Raw genomic sequence first — 14753 nt, 5'->3', positions numbered from 1 at the left:
CAACACAGACCACGCCGTAGCACAGCTGTGCTCATGCGTACCAGAGCACACCTGCAGCATGATCTTTTAGGACAAACACGGAAGTTTTCCTTAGAGTCAGTGGGTCCGCCGACTCCGAGTTTGTACCACTCAAGGTGAGCCTGTGACCAGTCACTGGTACAGAACTTTTCAACCTTGCTTTGTATGAGTTGTACTTTTTGAACATAAGCTGCACTTTTTTTCCTAATGCAGAGGATGAATAAGTTTATGCTTTGAAGATAGAAGCGCCACGTTCTAATCTGCGTTTTCCACAGTACACACGTGTCCCTGAGAACCATGGCGGAGATGCAAGGGCAGAAGCTACACCAACAGGCGCTAAAGGAGAAGGAGGGTGGCGTTTTAAAAACTTTTAAAAAAGTGTTTTTAAAAAGGATTTTAACTCTATTAACTTTTCCAAATTTTCCTGTCCTTGTGGTTAACATCCCCTTAGTGTACCGTAATGTCGCTAAGAGATGTTATCTCTGCTGGGTTTGATTGCAGTGGAAGGCGCGTAGGTCCCTTGGCACGTTCCCACAAAGCCCCACTGTTGGATGCAGAGACTGTGTCAGCAGAAAGGGAGTGGACGCAGGAAGAGGGAAAGAAACTCCTGTAGGTAGCGAGTCCCCAGGGAGGCTCCGAGTGTAAGGGTGGGCAATGGAGGGGTCAAGTCCATCCCATCAGAGCCCGGCCACTGCGTCTCTCGGTGTCTACAGTGGCCTCAACCACCACCACCCACTGGTGCCACTTGTCCCAAGACCTCATTTTGGCCTGCATGTGGGCAGAATAATGAGTTTTCATAATTTAAAAAGAAAAAAGAAAAAAAAAAAGAAAGAAAAACCAACCTCAAGTGAGGAGAGTCAGCCGCGATCAGGGGGAAATGTTTACATTTTTTTTTCTTCAGAAGTAACACTTTCTGGCGATTTTATCTGATAATTACAGACGGGGAGCTATGGTGCACCCTCGTACTTACACGTGCTACTGACATGTCATGTCAACTCGGGTGCCTACCGACCAGTGAACTCCTGTTCCACCTGACTCGCTCCCCGTCATTTCGAATCAGGGTGGGCCCTGCAGCGGGCACGGGTCACAGCTGACTCTCCAACACAACAGCCATCATTAGCACGCTGGTTCTTTGTTGTTGTTTCACCAACGTAGTTGTATTGGTAGTTCTATAAAGAGAACTGCTTTTAACATTAGGGACTGGGGGCAGTCCACGGACTAATAAAGGAAGTGTTTTCTCGGGAGAAAACATGTCAGGAAAAATAAAGAACACTTTCTACCTCTGTTTCAGATTTTTGAAACGCTTGTTTTAAACCAAATTTTAATTTCCGTGTCCAAAATCAGTTTTAAGGACATCTGTTCTTCCATATGAAATAGGTTAGCCCCCTATTTCTCACCGAGCTCCAGGGAGGGCCTGCTTGGAACACTCTGCACGCTGCCTTCAGTGAGTGAGGAGTTGGAGGTTGCCTAGCAACCTGCTAACTTGGAAAAACTCGTCTTTCCCTCGCAGAAAGAAATGAGGAAATAAAGTGACTGAAAGACAGTCTTTCTAGTTTTTAGGAGTAAATCTAAATGTGGCTTTTGTCAAGCACTTCGATGGATCTAATTGCAGCAACTTATTTTAAAAAAATGCACAATTCCCAAAAAAGTTGCTACTTGCCTTTTCAAGTTGTTGACAAACACACATTTGATATTCTCTTCTATGTTCTAGAAACGTAACATAAACTCGAGGCTTTTTATTCTTTGTGAGAAATCCTGTTTTAAAACACCACAAAACAGAAACCAGCATTCTAATCAGATTTACTGTCACAGTGTGCTTCCAACAGGACTACTAGAGCTCGTTGAACACTAAAACTATGAAGCAATTACTTTTTATATTAAAAAGACCATGGATTTAACTTAGGAGAAATCCAAACACAGGATAGTAATTTTTGTTTACTTTTTTAACCAAACTGAATTTTTGAAAGACTACCGCAGGTGTTTAAAAAGAGAGAAGCGTCGTTTTATCTGCTACTGTCAGTAGTTGTCATGTTCTGGAAAATTGGCCAGTTTTAGAGTTAAGATCTCTCCTCTCCTGGGTTAGGGACGAAGCAAGCTCTCCCCACTGCGGACTGATGCCCTGGCTTCGAGGCTGGCTCGACACCGTGCTGCTTCTGAATTCTGTCTGGTAGTTAGAGTTACAGAAACCGACTCGCCTGTCCGTCTGCAGATCCTAGCACAGTACTCCTCACTCTGGGTAGACCGAGATGTTCTTCCACCGCAGAGGAATGATCTGTTAACACTGTAAGATAACCGATCTTTACAACTGTTTAATCAGTTTTATTTTTGTACAGTATTAGTGACCTAAGTTATTTTGCTGTCCCGTTTTTGTAAATCAAATGAAATTATCAAAGAGGATTCTGACAGTAGGTGTTTTGTATATATGTATATATGTTATCCAAACAGAAATAATAAATGATAAAGATTAAATTGTTCCAGCTGTTCTGTGTTGTCCCGAGTGAAAGGAGCCTCTGACCAGGGCTTGGGGAGGCGCCTGAGTTACTGCTCGCACATCTTGGAGCAGAGAGCTCGCCCGGAGGCTGCTTGCATCTGCTGTTTCCCTGGAGAGCAGCACTCACACAGCAAGACAAGTCCTCCAGTGCTCCCAGCCACACAGGGGTAGAGTCTGTTAGATGGGCAGATCGCTGGGGGAGAGCACAAAGGCTGAGGTGCCAAGGGCAGGACGCTGGACTCAGTATGCCAAGTGTGAGTGTGTGGCTTGTGCAGATACACACTAGCTAGGCTTTTATTAAGTGCCTATTGAACAGTCGCCACGGGGCCCAGCGTTCAGATTTGTCCCCTTGAACCCTTGGTGCTGCATGGTGGACAGGCTGGCCAACTACATAGTTCAGATGAGGAAACCAACAGCCTCACACCTGCAGAAAGACCCTCTGTAAGGAAAGGCCAGCCCGTCTGCTCCTGGGCCATCATAGCAGACATCTGCTCGAATGGAACATTCACTGGACCCCTGTGCTGGGCACCTCTTGGTGCCAGGCACTGTTGACACAAAGGAGAAAGACGGGAAGCGGGGAATACACCGGTCCCATATGGTCTCAGACAGGGGGTAGGCAGAACGGAGACGGGGGCACTGACCTGGGGATGGGCAAAGGATCCTGCAGCAGAATGAGGAGTGAGCAGAGATTTCAGCACTTAGCCCCGGGACCTGCCAACCCTGCCACCATCACCCCACACCCTCAGAGGGCAGGAGAGGCCTGTGACCGAGCCCTGTGCAGGAGCAAGGCTGGCTGACTGCTGCACCGCAGAGTGAGCAGGGAAGGGGACTCGAACTGGCGGAGCACAAGACCTTTGCACTGTATATTACAGTGTTTGATGTTGCCTCTAGGCTCGGGGGATCTGAGGGGATTCAAAGACTGCTGTGTTTCACGTACGTTCAGCAAGCTCCTTCCGGGTTACTGCGTAAAAAACAGACTCTGGAGGGCCAGAATGGAAGCTGGGAGATGAGCAAGAGAAGATTTTATTTGCTCAGGCACAAAGAAAGCAGTGCAAGTAGAATGCTAAGAATAGCCCCTGAGCAGGATCAGCTGGACTTGGTGACGCTGGGATGGGATCCTGGGATGGGATCCTGGGATGGGATGGGTGAGGCCGAAATTCAGGAAAGCCCACCAGGTTGATGGCCCGAGCAACAGGTTCAAGGCAGTTGAAGGGGATGAATGACGGGGCTGGGACAGGTTGGCAGAAGGAAATACTCAAGGATTTCTCCTGAACATGCTAAGACGGACATAGCCACCTGATACCACATGGAAGTACCCAGACAGGATTTAGCATCTCATCACTTTAGAGCTCCAAAGGGAAGCCGGCAGTGGAAATTTGGAAATCGAGGCCAGAGTCACCTGCTGGTGATTTAAAAAATTTAGAATCACCTGGTGTAGAACCTAGAGGAGCAGTTAGAGCTTTAGAAGCTAGCAGACAGGGAACGGAGGAAGGCTCCAAGCAGACACAAGCCAGGACTGGCGGTGAGGGCATAGTGAGGCCAGCACTGACACGTCTGTCCCATTTACTGGTGACTGACCGAGCCACTTCACTGGAGTGATGGAACTAGACATCTGGTTGGGCAAGGAGAAGGGTAATTGGGAGATGAAAAACCATGAGGAGGAAGTGCAGCCAATTTATGGGTAGTTTGCAGAAAACAACAGACTGGATCGATACCCAGCAAGACAGGAAACTGGAAGGAGGTTTGCAAAAAACAAGGCAAAATGAGGGAAACAAAATCCAGATGCCCACACCTCCTCCTCAAAGGTTAGCTCTGCAGCAAAGGCAGAACTGTGCATGTGTGCGCATGTGTGCACCTTCCTGGAGGCAAACGCTGAACGAAGCGACAGGTGACGGTCAAGCAAAGCCTAACCAACGAGCTGGGAATGGCCACCCACATCACGAGAGAACAGAATGCAAGGTGAAAATAGCTGGATCAAAGGGGACGTCATTTTATGTCAGCATACTTTACATGAAAGTGAAAACAGCCTAAAGAAAAATGAAGGGACTGACTCCATGGCTCAGCAGGCTAATCCTCCACCTTCAAGCAGCAGTATCCCATAAAGGTGCTGGTTCATGTCCCGGCTGCTCCACTTCCAACCCAGTTCCCTTATGAAGGCCTGGGAAAGCAGAAGAGGATGGCTCAAGTCCGTGGGCCCCCGTACCCAGGGGGGATATCCAGAAAAAGCTCCTGGCTCCTGGCTTTGGATCAGCTCAGCTTCGGCTGTTGTGGCCACTTGGGGAGTGAACCATCTGATGGAAACTCCTTCCCACCGTTTCTTTCTTTTTTTTTTTTTTTTTTTTTTAAGATTTGTTTATTTTTATTACAAAGTCAGATACACAGAGAGGAGGAGAGACAGAGAGGAAGATCCTCCGTCCGACTATCCACTCCCCAACCGAGCCGCAACGGGCCAATACGCGCCGATCCGAAGCCGGGAACCAGGAACCCCCTCCAGGTCTCCCACGCGGGCGCAGTGTCCCAATGCATTGGGCCGTCCTCGACTGCCCTCCCAGGCCACAAACAGGGAGCCGGACGGGAAGTGGAGCCGCCGGGACCAGAACCGGCGCCCACACGGGATACCAGGGCACCCAAGGCGAGGACCTCAGCCGCTAGGCCACGCCGCCAGGCCCCTTCCCACCATTTCTTATAAATACATCATACACTACATGCTCTTGCCAACAGGTAAAAATGTGAGCAAGTAACAAAATGATAGCTTTTAAAAACTGAATATAGGGTTTAGTGTGATGAGCCTGGCTAAATCCTCACCGTGCAAGTGCCAGGATCTCACATGGACCCGTTTCATGTCCTGGTTCCTCCACTTCCCGTCCAGCTCCCTGCTATTGCCTGGGAAAGCAGAGGAGGACAGCCAAAGCCTCGGGACCCTGTGCCCAAATGGGAGACCCGGAGGAAGCTCCTGGCTCCTGGCTTCAAATCAGCTCAACTCTCGCCTTGGCAGCCATTTGGAGGGCGAACCAATGGATGGAAGCTCTTTTTCTCTGGCTCTCCTCTCCATAAATCTGATCTGCCTTCCCAGTAAAATTAAATCCACCTAAAAATGCATACCAGAAAGTAACACAGATTCTTAAATCTTAGATCAAAGAGAAAATAGCCAGTTCAGATCAATAAAAAGGGAAAGCATATATCCCGACTCTACCGCTGCACTTGGAGAAAACCGGAGATTCTCCTGTCTCTTGTTAGTGTCTGAACAAAACTAAAACTAAGCCAAGCAGTCCGCTCAAGAAGCCAGAAAGCAGACACTGCCTGGAACGGCGAGGGAAAAAATAAAATGCAATTGACACAGAACACTGAGAAGCAGACCTTTAAGGGTTGATAAAAGACACTGACGGGGTCCGGCGCGGTAGCCGAGCAGCTAAAGTCCTGGCCTTGGTTCTAATCCAGCTCCCTGCTTGTGGCCTGGGAAGCAGTCGAGGACGGCCCAAAGCCTTGGGACCCTGCACCCGCGTGGGAGACCGGGAGGAGGTTCCTGGTTCCCGGCTTCGGATCGGCACAGCACCGGCCATTGCAGTCACTTGGGGAGTGAATCATTGGGTGGAAGAGCTTCCTCTCTGTCTCTCCTCCTCTCTCGTATATCTGACTTTGCAATAAAAATGAATAAATCTTTAAAAAAATAAATAAAACCTAGGCATGACCATAGAACCCTCTGACACTCACAGGTACTGGAGCTGAATTCAGATGGTGGCTTTACCTATCCCCAAAGAACCAGCCCCAGCCCTCACATTTATAAAAAAGGAAGAAAAAATGGAGTAGTAGAAGTTGGAGAACAACCTCAATGTTCAACTCTGATAGTTTATAATGTTAGCATATCATGTTCCCAATACGAATATTGTACTTGATGACTTCTGGCCAAGGGAATTCTGTAGAACATCACTGCCGCCTCATACTATGCCGAGGTCAACTTGAGAAACCCTGGCCAGGTGAGCCCAAATTCTCTGCTGGAGTTCTTTGCAATGTTTACTAAGATTTGCAATGCCCTGTTAGCATCTGACAGGCTGACATTGCATTGGGATCGCAGGGATTTATCTGAATGCAGTCATTTTGCCTTCTTTGATGCTTATTTTGAGGGATACTCAAACATCAGATTTTGGGAAATTTCATATAAAAAGGAGCCACACAGTCCCGTTTAACATGTACATGTGCTTGGGAAAAAGGATTCAAGTGACGTTACAATAAAATGTGAGCCATCATTGTCTTGACACAAGAGTTTAATTTTTAAAGTTTGTAGTGTTTATCTCCATCATGCTAGAATCCCCACAGTGTGGATATAGTCTGCATGGGCACAAAGAGAACACAGGCAATGTGCTGGAAGCGCCCCATCTAGCCCGGAGAGCCCCACTCCTACATGAAGACCTGCTCCCTGGAAGATCTGGTTTACAAAGAGCCTACTCTGGACTGCCCATCCCACGCACAGAGCAGCCAGCGAGTCCCCCCAAGGTTGGTTTAGGTTGACGCTGGGAGGTCTCTGTGCTGACCGGCAGCGTACCGAATCCATGCTTTTCGCATCCGTCCTGCGGCTCCCAGGGCTGCCTAACATCACGACATTTGCTCCGGGATTTCAGTTCCGCTCCAAGAGACAGACTCCCCCGCCTGCCAGTCAGCATCAACTCTGAATTCTTCCAGGGAAGACATCACATTTAAGATTTACTGAAAGATCAGCCCATGTTCGAATCCTAGCAGGGTACCAAGTCTAGGAAAGTTATTCCATTGCTCTGAGTCTCAATTTCCTCATCTGTGAAAAGAGATGTGGGCAGGCTCTCCCACGTGGACGGCAGGTCCCAAACACTTGGGTTACATTCTTAAACGTTTTCCAGGCTGTTAGCAGGGAGCTGGATCAGAGATTTCCACCACAGTGGGAGGCCAGTGTTGCAGGTGGTGGCTGTGTTGGCTATGCCACCATGCCAGCCCAGCCTGGCATTTAATGCTTTTGTCCTGTACTTTGCTTGCACCTTCCTTGTCCGTGTGCTTCATGCTTTGTGGTCATCAGAGAAAAGATCCCAGCCGAGAAAAGGAGCCTTAGTGTGGGAGACTGCCACTCTTCAGAGACAGGGCAGAGACGAGCCTCCAACCCGTGGCAGGGCAGGGGCTGCGCCATGCACAGCCGGGAGTTGTAAGCCCACCTGCCCAGTCCCCTCGGTTTGGGGGTTTGGAAGCTCACTTCTGCAGGCTTTTTCCTAATGCTGCCTGGGATTTTAAACCCCTGCCTAGGCACACGCCTTCACCTTTGCATATGTAAACCCGCGCTGGACAGATGAGAATGGCTCCCACGTAGACAGGAGTCGCCCAGACAGGAGGTGCTAAATAGTTTCTAGTCCAGGCTTCTTTTCTTTCCTGGGGAGCTCTTCGTCATCTGCTGTACCATGTTCATACTGCCCAAGTCCCGCCCCTCCCACTGTTAACCACGGACTAGTACAGTTTAAGTGCCTCTTGTCTCTACCGCTCCCAGTTCAGATCAGCACTGATGTAAAACCTATTGTTCCTAAGCCCCTCTGGGAATGGCTAAAAATACATTTCCTTCTACAAAAAATGACTTTATAAAAGCCTACAACTGCCTTCTGTAATACTGTGGGCATCCTAACACAAAATTATTTTCTGTCACCATCCATTGAAACACAATTGGCCTTCAAGGAAATTACCCTTAACAAATCAACTTTTACCTATGTGCCAGCTATGTCTATTTTTGTTATTGAAATGTACCATCTATGCCTGTTTCACTTTAGAATTTTCTGAAGCACTGTCTCAGCACTGGTCTAAGTCATTTGTAAGTGCCTGAGACTTCACGGATACCTTCTAAGATGTTGGTGCAGGAAGAGCGTCTGACGCTTACATCTGAGCGAGCACGGATTGCATTGTCCTGAGCTCTGTCCCCTGACCTCTTTCCTGCCTTAACACGATTTGAAATCTTAAGAGCAATAATGCCTACAGGAACACAATGGACAGATACAGCTCAACACCTTTGGGGGAGCTACCCACTAGATAATATTGCTCATTTTTAAAAAGCTGGAGGAAGGCTCTCTCACCTCCTGGAGATAATAGAGAGTGCAATCAGGGACTGAGCGAATCTCAGAGCCTCTAATAAGACACTGCTGTACTGCACAGAACGAGCCACAAAGGCTACAGCCTTCCACGCACTCGCTGCACTGCCGAAACCTGGACAGAGCGCCACGGTCTGTGGGCTGCAGTGGCAGGCAGCCTAACATTACAGCACCTGTTCCCCAGCACGCGTGCCCTCCTGGCTGTGCCATTGGCCTTAGTGCAGTGTGAGCATTTATCCTTCCTTGGGGCACTCCACTCTCCTGGTTCCTGGTCAGTGTTTGCAAAGGGAAGCATAGCTTTGAAAAGATTTATTTTAAAAGCAGAGTTAGAGAGAGAGAGAGACGAGAGGAGAGAGAAGGGACAAGGAGAGACAGAGATCTTCCCTCTAGTTTACTCCCCACATGGCCTCCATGGCCAACAAACCAGGAGCCTGGAGTCCCAGCCCGGCCTCCCACGTGGGCACAGGGCTCAGTGCTTGAACCGTCCTGCCCAAGCACACTAGCAGGGAGCTGGGTAGCGACGCGGGCTGCTGGTGTCATGGGCAGCTGCAAGCCGGTGACAAGGGCAGCGTGGCTCTCTGCCACATTTGCTAATTTGCACTGCACACGTGTGGACGTACGAAGACCTTCAGCCCCAGGTACGTGAAGGTACGCACAGGACAGCCAAGAATGCCACAGAGAGCTTCCCGGAAGCAGACCGACCCCAGCACATTTGCCCATCCCTGCTGCTTCCCAGGCTGTGGCCGGCAGGAGGCTGCAGCGGAGATGGGGCTGGGACTCCAACGCGGCATGCCGAGTGGGGCTGCACGACTGGACCCCTCCCGCAACAACACCAGGAGAACAGTAACTGTACACTCCACATCTATACAGCACCCAGATGTGGCCCACGGGTGCTGCCTGGGAACAGGCCTGTCCGTCGAGAACTGTCCTGCCTGTGGGGGCTGTAGTCGGGCAGACATGAGAGCGAGGACAGGTAAGAGTCTCTACGTGGGCTTGCTCTCCGACTTCCAAAGGCTTCTGACTCATGTTTGTAAACGGAACCCAAGCTCACAGACAGGAGATTTATATTTCCACATTTGAATAAAAAAGGCAAACAGAAGCGCCTAATCTCCCTCAGGAGACACGTGGTGATCAATTCACTAAGCAGTGCATCCCACTTCCTGACTTGTGTAGCTAGAGTAATGATTTGTAGGACGAGGGTGCGGCTCTTCCTTCACAGCAAGCCTGGAACTGCCGTCCTCGCCCTCCAATGATGACAAATGAGTCATTCTGCACTTGAAGGGGGAGGATATCTTGCAGAGGATTTCGGATATGTTCTTTACTCTGTGTCAAACACCCTGACGGAGACGCTCAGGAGCTAGTTATCCACCAAGGACACTCCAGGTAACGGAACTGCCTCTGGGTTGCTGCGAACGCCCTGCTGTGCCCCCGCTGTCATCCGGGCATGCCGCCATGTGGTCACCAGCACCACGCACAGAAAGGCCTGCTCCGGCTTCCCTGCTCAGCTGAGCTGCCTTGAGTTTACTGTAATTCTGAATGAGGGGCTCTGCATTTTCATTTCAAAATGATGGCTTTGAGTTTTGATGGCCATATCTGAATTCAGACACGAGCAGCTGACGCCCACAGCTACGAAGACCACTGGCCTTGAGGGAGAAGGATAAACTGTATGACGTCCATGGAGCCAAGGCACTTGGGAGACTCACCCTTCATTGTCCGGAACAACCCTTCAAGGCGGCTGACGGGGAAACCAGAGCAGAGAAGCTTGATGAAGTGGTAGAAACAGCCCTACAGGCGACCCTGAAAAATCCTAACAGTTGAACCTGATCACTACTAGAGGGGCTTCCAGCAGACAGAGGGAGGACACGTTGCTGTAATCTATGTTCCTCAGAACTTACCACAGAGAAAGCAACCTGGCTGCCGCTGGGGCTGCGTGGAAGCCGAGTGTCTGAGGAGACCAATGACACATAGCCCTTGTGGACCGAGCCGAAGCAGGGAGCCCACCAGCAACATACTTCCCCACCCAGGATGGAGGGCGGATTTTGACAGAGAACCCTTCCTTTGAAGTGACTGTAGGTGTGTGGGGGGCTACAGGATAAAAAAAATTCTTTCCATGTTAAAAATGGCTGGGGAGGGGCCTGGCGTGGTAGCCTAGTGGCCAATGTCCTCACCTCGCATGTGCCAGGATCCCTTGTGGGCACTGGTTCTAATCCCGGCAGCCCCGCTTGCCATCCAGCTTCCTGCTTGTGGTCTGGGAAAGCAGTTGAGGACGGCCCAAAGCCTGGGAATCTGTACCCACATGGGAGACCCGGAAGCTCCCGGCTTCGCATTGGCTCAGCTCCAGCTTGCAGCCCGAGGGAGTAGCCAGCAGATGGGCACTCTTTCTTTCTGTCTCTCCTCTCTGTAAATCTGACTTTCCAATGAAAAATTTTTAAAAATTTAAGATTTATTTTAATCACAAAGGCAGATATACAGAGAGGAAGAGAGACAGTGAGGAAGATCTTCCGTCCGATGATTCACTCCCCAAGTGAGCCGCAACGGCCGGTGCTGAGCCGATCCAAAGCCAGGAGTCCAAATCCTCTTCCGGGTCTCCCACACGGGTGCAGGGTCCCAAGGCTTTGGGCCGTCCTCGACTGCTTTCCCAGGCCACAAGCAGGGAGCTGGATGGGAAGTGGAGCTGCTGGGATTAGAACCGGTGCCCATATGGGATCCTGGTGCGTTCAAGGCGAGGACTTTAGCCGCTAGGCCTTCGTGCCAGGCCCAAAAAAATTTTTTAAAACATGTTTAAGATGACCAAAGGAGATGAGGTTTAAAAATAAAATGAGAACAATTTAAGCTAAAAAAAGAGAGATATTATAAAAATGAAAATCACATTTAAAAAGCAGATGGAGGTTTTCGTACATCAGAGAAAAACGTATTCCGTGGTTGGGAAAGACCAAATGAAGTAAAAAGGAGGGAGACCCTACATGCAATGGGAAAAGGAATAAAACCTCCCGAGTGAGCAATATTAGCTATTGTTGTTGTTTTTGTCCCCTCCCCTGCTGACTCTCACCCCCCACAGTATTAGCTACAGAAGACAGCAAAGACAGGTTTATTAGCTGGTATTTCTAAAAAAGAATTGATGAAACAAACAAACAAACAAAAAAATCAAAGGTAAAATTTTTCTGCATCTAGGAAAGGTATCCCTAAATTTAAGGACTAAAAAGTTTCAACAGAAAGACACCAAAAGGAAACATGATTTGCTAAGTTAACAGACCCGCTGCCTGCAGGGCTCCCTGCGAAGTGGAACAGCCCTTGTGAAGAGGAACAGCCGCTGTGGCCAGCCCAGAGGGTGAGGCAGAGGCTCCACACCGGCTGTGCTGGCCCGCACGCCTCACAACCACAGGTAAACCTGGCACGACGGTCACAGGCCAGAGCAACGGGTGCACGAAATCAACGCAGCTTTCAGAAGAACACTTCTCAAGAGGCACTTGAATCTGGTGATTTGGGAAACATAGGTTTGTCCTTTTTATTCCAAGAGTAACAACCACAAGCAGCAGTCCAGAGCAAGCGGCAGCCTGCCCCTGCACACACACAACTTGTGTGTGACGCGTCCTGTCACCTAGGGTCCTCCCAGGGCCTCACTCAGTCCCCACCAACACCCCGAGGCTGATGGCCACACTGCCTGGCTGAAGGGCAGCTGCAGGTGCGTGGGTCTCTGATCAGACCCACCACTCCTCTGGCTGCCAGCTCAGTCACTAGTTCCCAGCACCCGCCACACTGGAATCACGTGGGAGCCTCGGCGCACTCCATTCGAGGACAAGGTCTGCGAGCAACGTTTTCGTTTTCAAGCGAGGCTAATGTTTGGTTACGATCGACAATCACAAAATTTGATATCAGAGCTTATCAAGTCAAAGGAAACCTCAACATATTTTTAAAAATTCAATGTTCTAGAAACCACAGTATTTTTCATCACACTTAAATAAAAATATAAGTAGCGACGAGCAAATAAAAAATGAAAATCTGAAATTAAGTAAAATAAAACAACCAACAAAAAACATAATCTTTTTTTAGGGAAATAACCTACCAAGAAACTCCAAGAAATCATAATTACAACTATAGAATATCTAGAAATTAGTAACAGAAAATAATATGTATCAAAGCCAAAAAGCGCTAAAACTGCCAATAAAACTCAGCCCGGCTCTGCAGGAGACCAGCTTCATGGGGAACAGCTGTGCAGCCTGTGCGCAGGCAGGCACGCGCGCCTCGCCACGCACTCGCCACGCACTCCGACCACCTGACTGGACTTAGAAGGTAACGGGCAGCCCCGCTCTGCAGGAGCCCTCGTGGGGAGCGGCTGCGCAGCCTGTCCGCAGGCACGCGCGCCCCTCGCCGCCCCTCGCCACACCTGGCCTGACTTGGAAGGTAAGGACGCAGGCGCCAAAGGCGCCCAGTTGACTCTGACACAGGTGGGTCTTACTTATGGCAGACAATGTGCACCAGCCCTCAGGCTAGGACTGGCTTTGGGAGAGTGTTTATTCTCCCATCTGTTCATGCTTATTAGATTTGCAATTAATATTTATCAATCTAACGACGTCTCAACAGCATTAGTGAGTTATCACACGGCAAACTGCACATATTCAAAGTACAATTCAGTAAGCTTCCACACAATCCTATATACATATATCTATGTATATGCACACACATAAAAGCATGACAATGGCGGCACAGAACGAATCCTTTGGCTCCACAAAGCCTTGCCTTTAGAACGGACACACTCTCCGTCTGCCACACACCTAGACACTCGCCACACTGTCTTCTGTTGCTATAAATTAGTTTGTATTTCCTAGAACTTAATAAAAAGAAATGAAAGGGCAAGTTCTAATTTTGGGTCTATAGGAAGTCTGATTTCTCTTGACTATCTACATAAAAATTTTCGCAAGCAAGGAAATAAGTTTCAACTGGGGAAATACTTAAGGCAGCTATATCCTGGGGTAAGCTTGTATCCCTAATCTTTTCACTGAAAAATAAACACTTGGTACATTTGTCACTTCCTCACTGCCACAATACAACGGAAGCAAGCACAGTAATGAAATAAAGTTACACGCAGCTTACGGTTTGCAGGTTCAAATCCAAGTTTGGGCGGTCTCCTTCATGGGTTCGGCCTCTGGTGGATGGCATCACACCCTGTCAGGAGTGTCCACCAACAGGAGGCACAGCCAGGCAACGGCTGGGAAGACCAGCCCGAGAGCTCAGGGTGGGGGAGGCGAGCGCGCCAGGACGCCAGGACTTCCGGCTAGACTCCCAACTGTTTAAAGGCACACAGCACTCCCAACATGGCCGCTCCAGCCACCAGACCCTTGGGAGACTCAACTGTAGCACTTTACATTTAAAATTTTGTTCATTTTTCTTTTTTCAAAAACAGCTGATACAAACCGAGAAAAAGCTTCCATCTACGGATTACCTCCTCAAAGGGGCAAAACAACCAGGGCTGAGTTAGGGTCAACCTGTCACTCAATCTGGGTCCCCACAGGGGTGGCAGGGGTCCAAGGAACGAGCCACCACGTGCTGTTACAGTCTGCACAAGCAGAAAGTTGGAGTCAGAAAGATTCCAGAATTTGAACCAACAAAGATCAGCAGAAACCATATCTCATAGATTTTTATTTTTAGTTTTATCTTTTCAAAATGCTTTCTTGGGGCCCAGCGCCATGGCCTAGCCGGTAAAGTCCTCATCTTGAATGCACCGGGATCCCATACGGGCTCCAGTTCTAATCCCGGCAGCTCCACTTCCCATCCAGCTCCCTGCTTGTGGCCTGGGAAAGCAGGAGAGGACGGCCCAAAGCCTTGGGACCCTGCACCCGCATGGGAGACTCGGAAGAGGCTCCTGGCTTCGGATCAGTGCAGCTCTGCCCTTTGCAGCCACTTGGGGAGTGAATTATTGGATGGAACATCTTCCTTTGTTTCTCCTCTTCTCTGTATATCTGCCTTTCCAATAAAAGCAAATATATATATATATATATATATATATATATATATATATATAAAACACAACGTAACTACAGGGCCAGCCAGTGGTGTACCAGGTCAAGCCATCTTTGGGATGCTAGGATCTGAGAGAGAGAAATGACTGAATAATTGATCTTCCATCTGCTGTTTTATTCCTTAAATGGCCACAACAG

The sequence above is a fragment of the Ochotona princeps genome, chromosome 31 (genome assembly GCF_030435755.1).
Source record: "Ochotona princeps isolate mOchPri1 chromosome 31, mOchPri1.hap1, whole genome shotgun sequence".
NCBI classification, from domain to species: Eukaryota; Metazoa; Chordata; class Mammalia; order Lagomorpha; family Ochotonidae; genus Ochotona; species Ochotona princeps.
The sequence above is the reverse complement of the archived record's forward strand: the minus strand, read 5'-3'. Positions refer to the sequence as shown.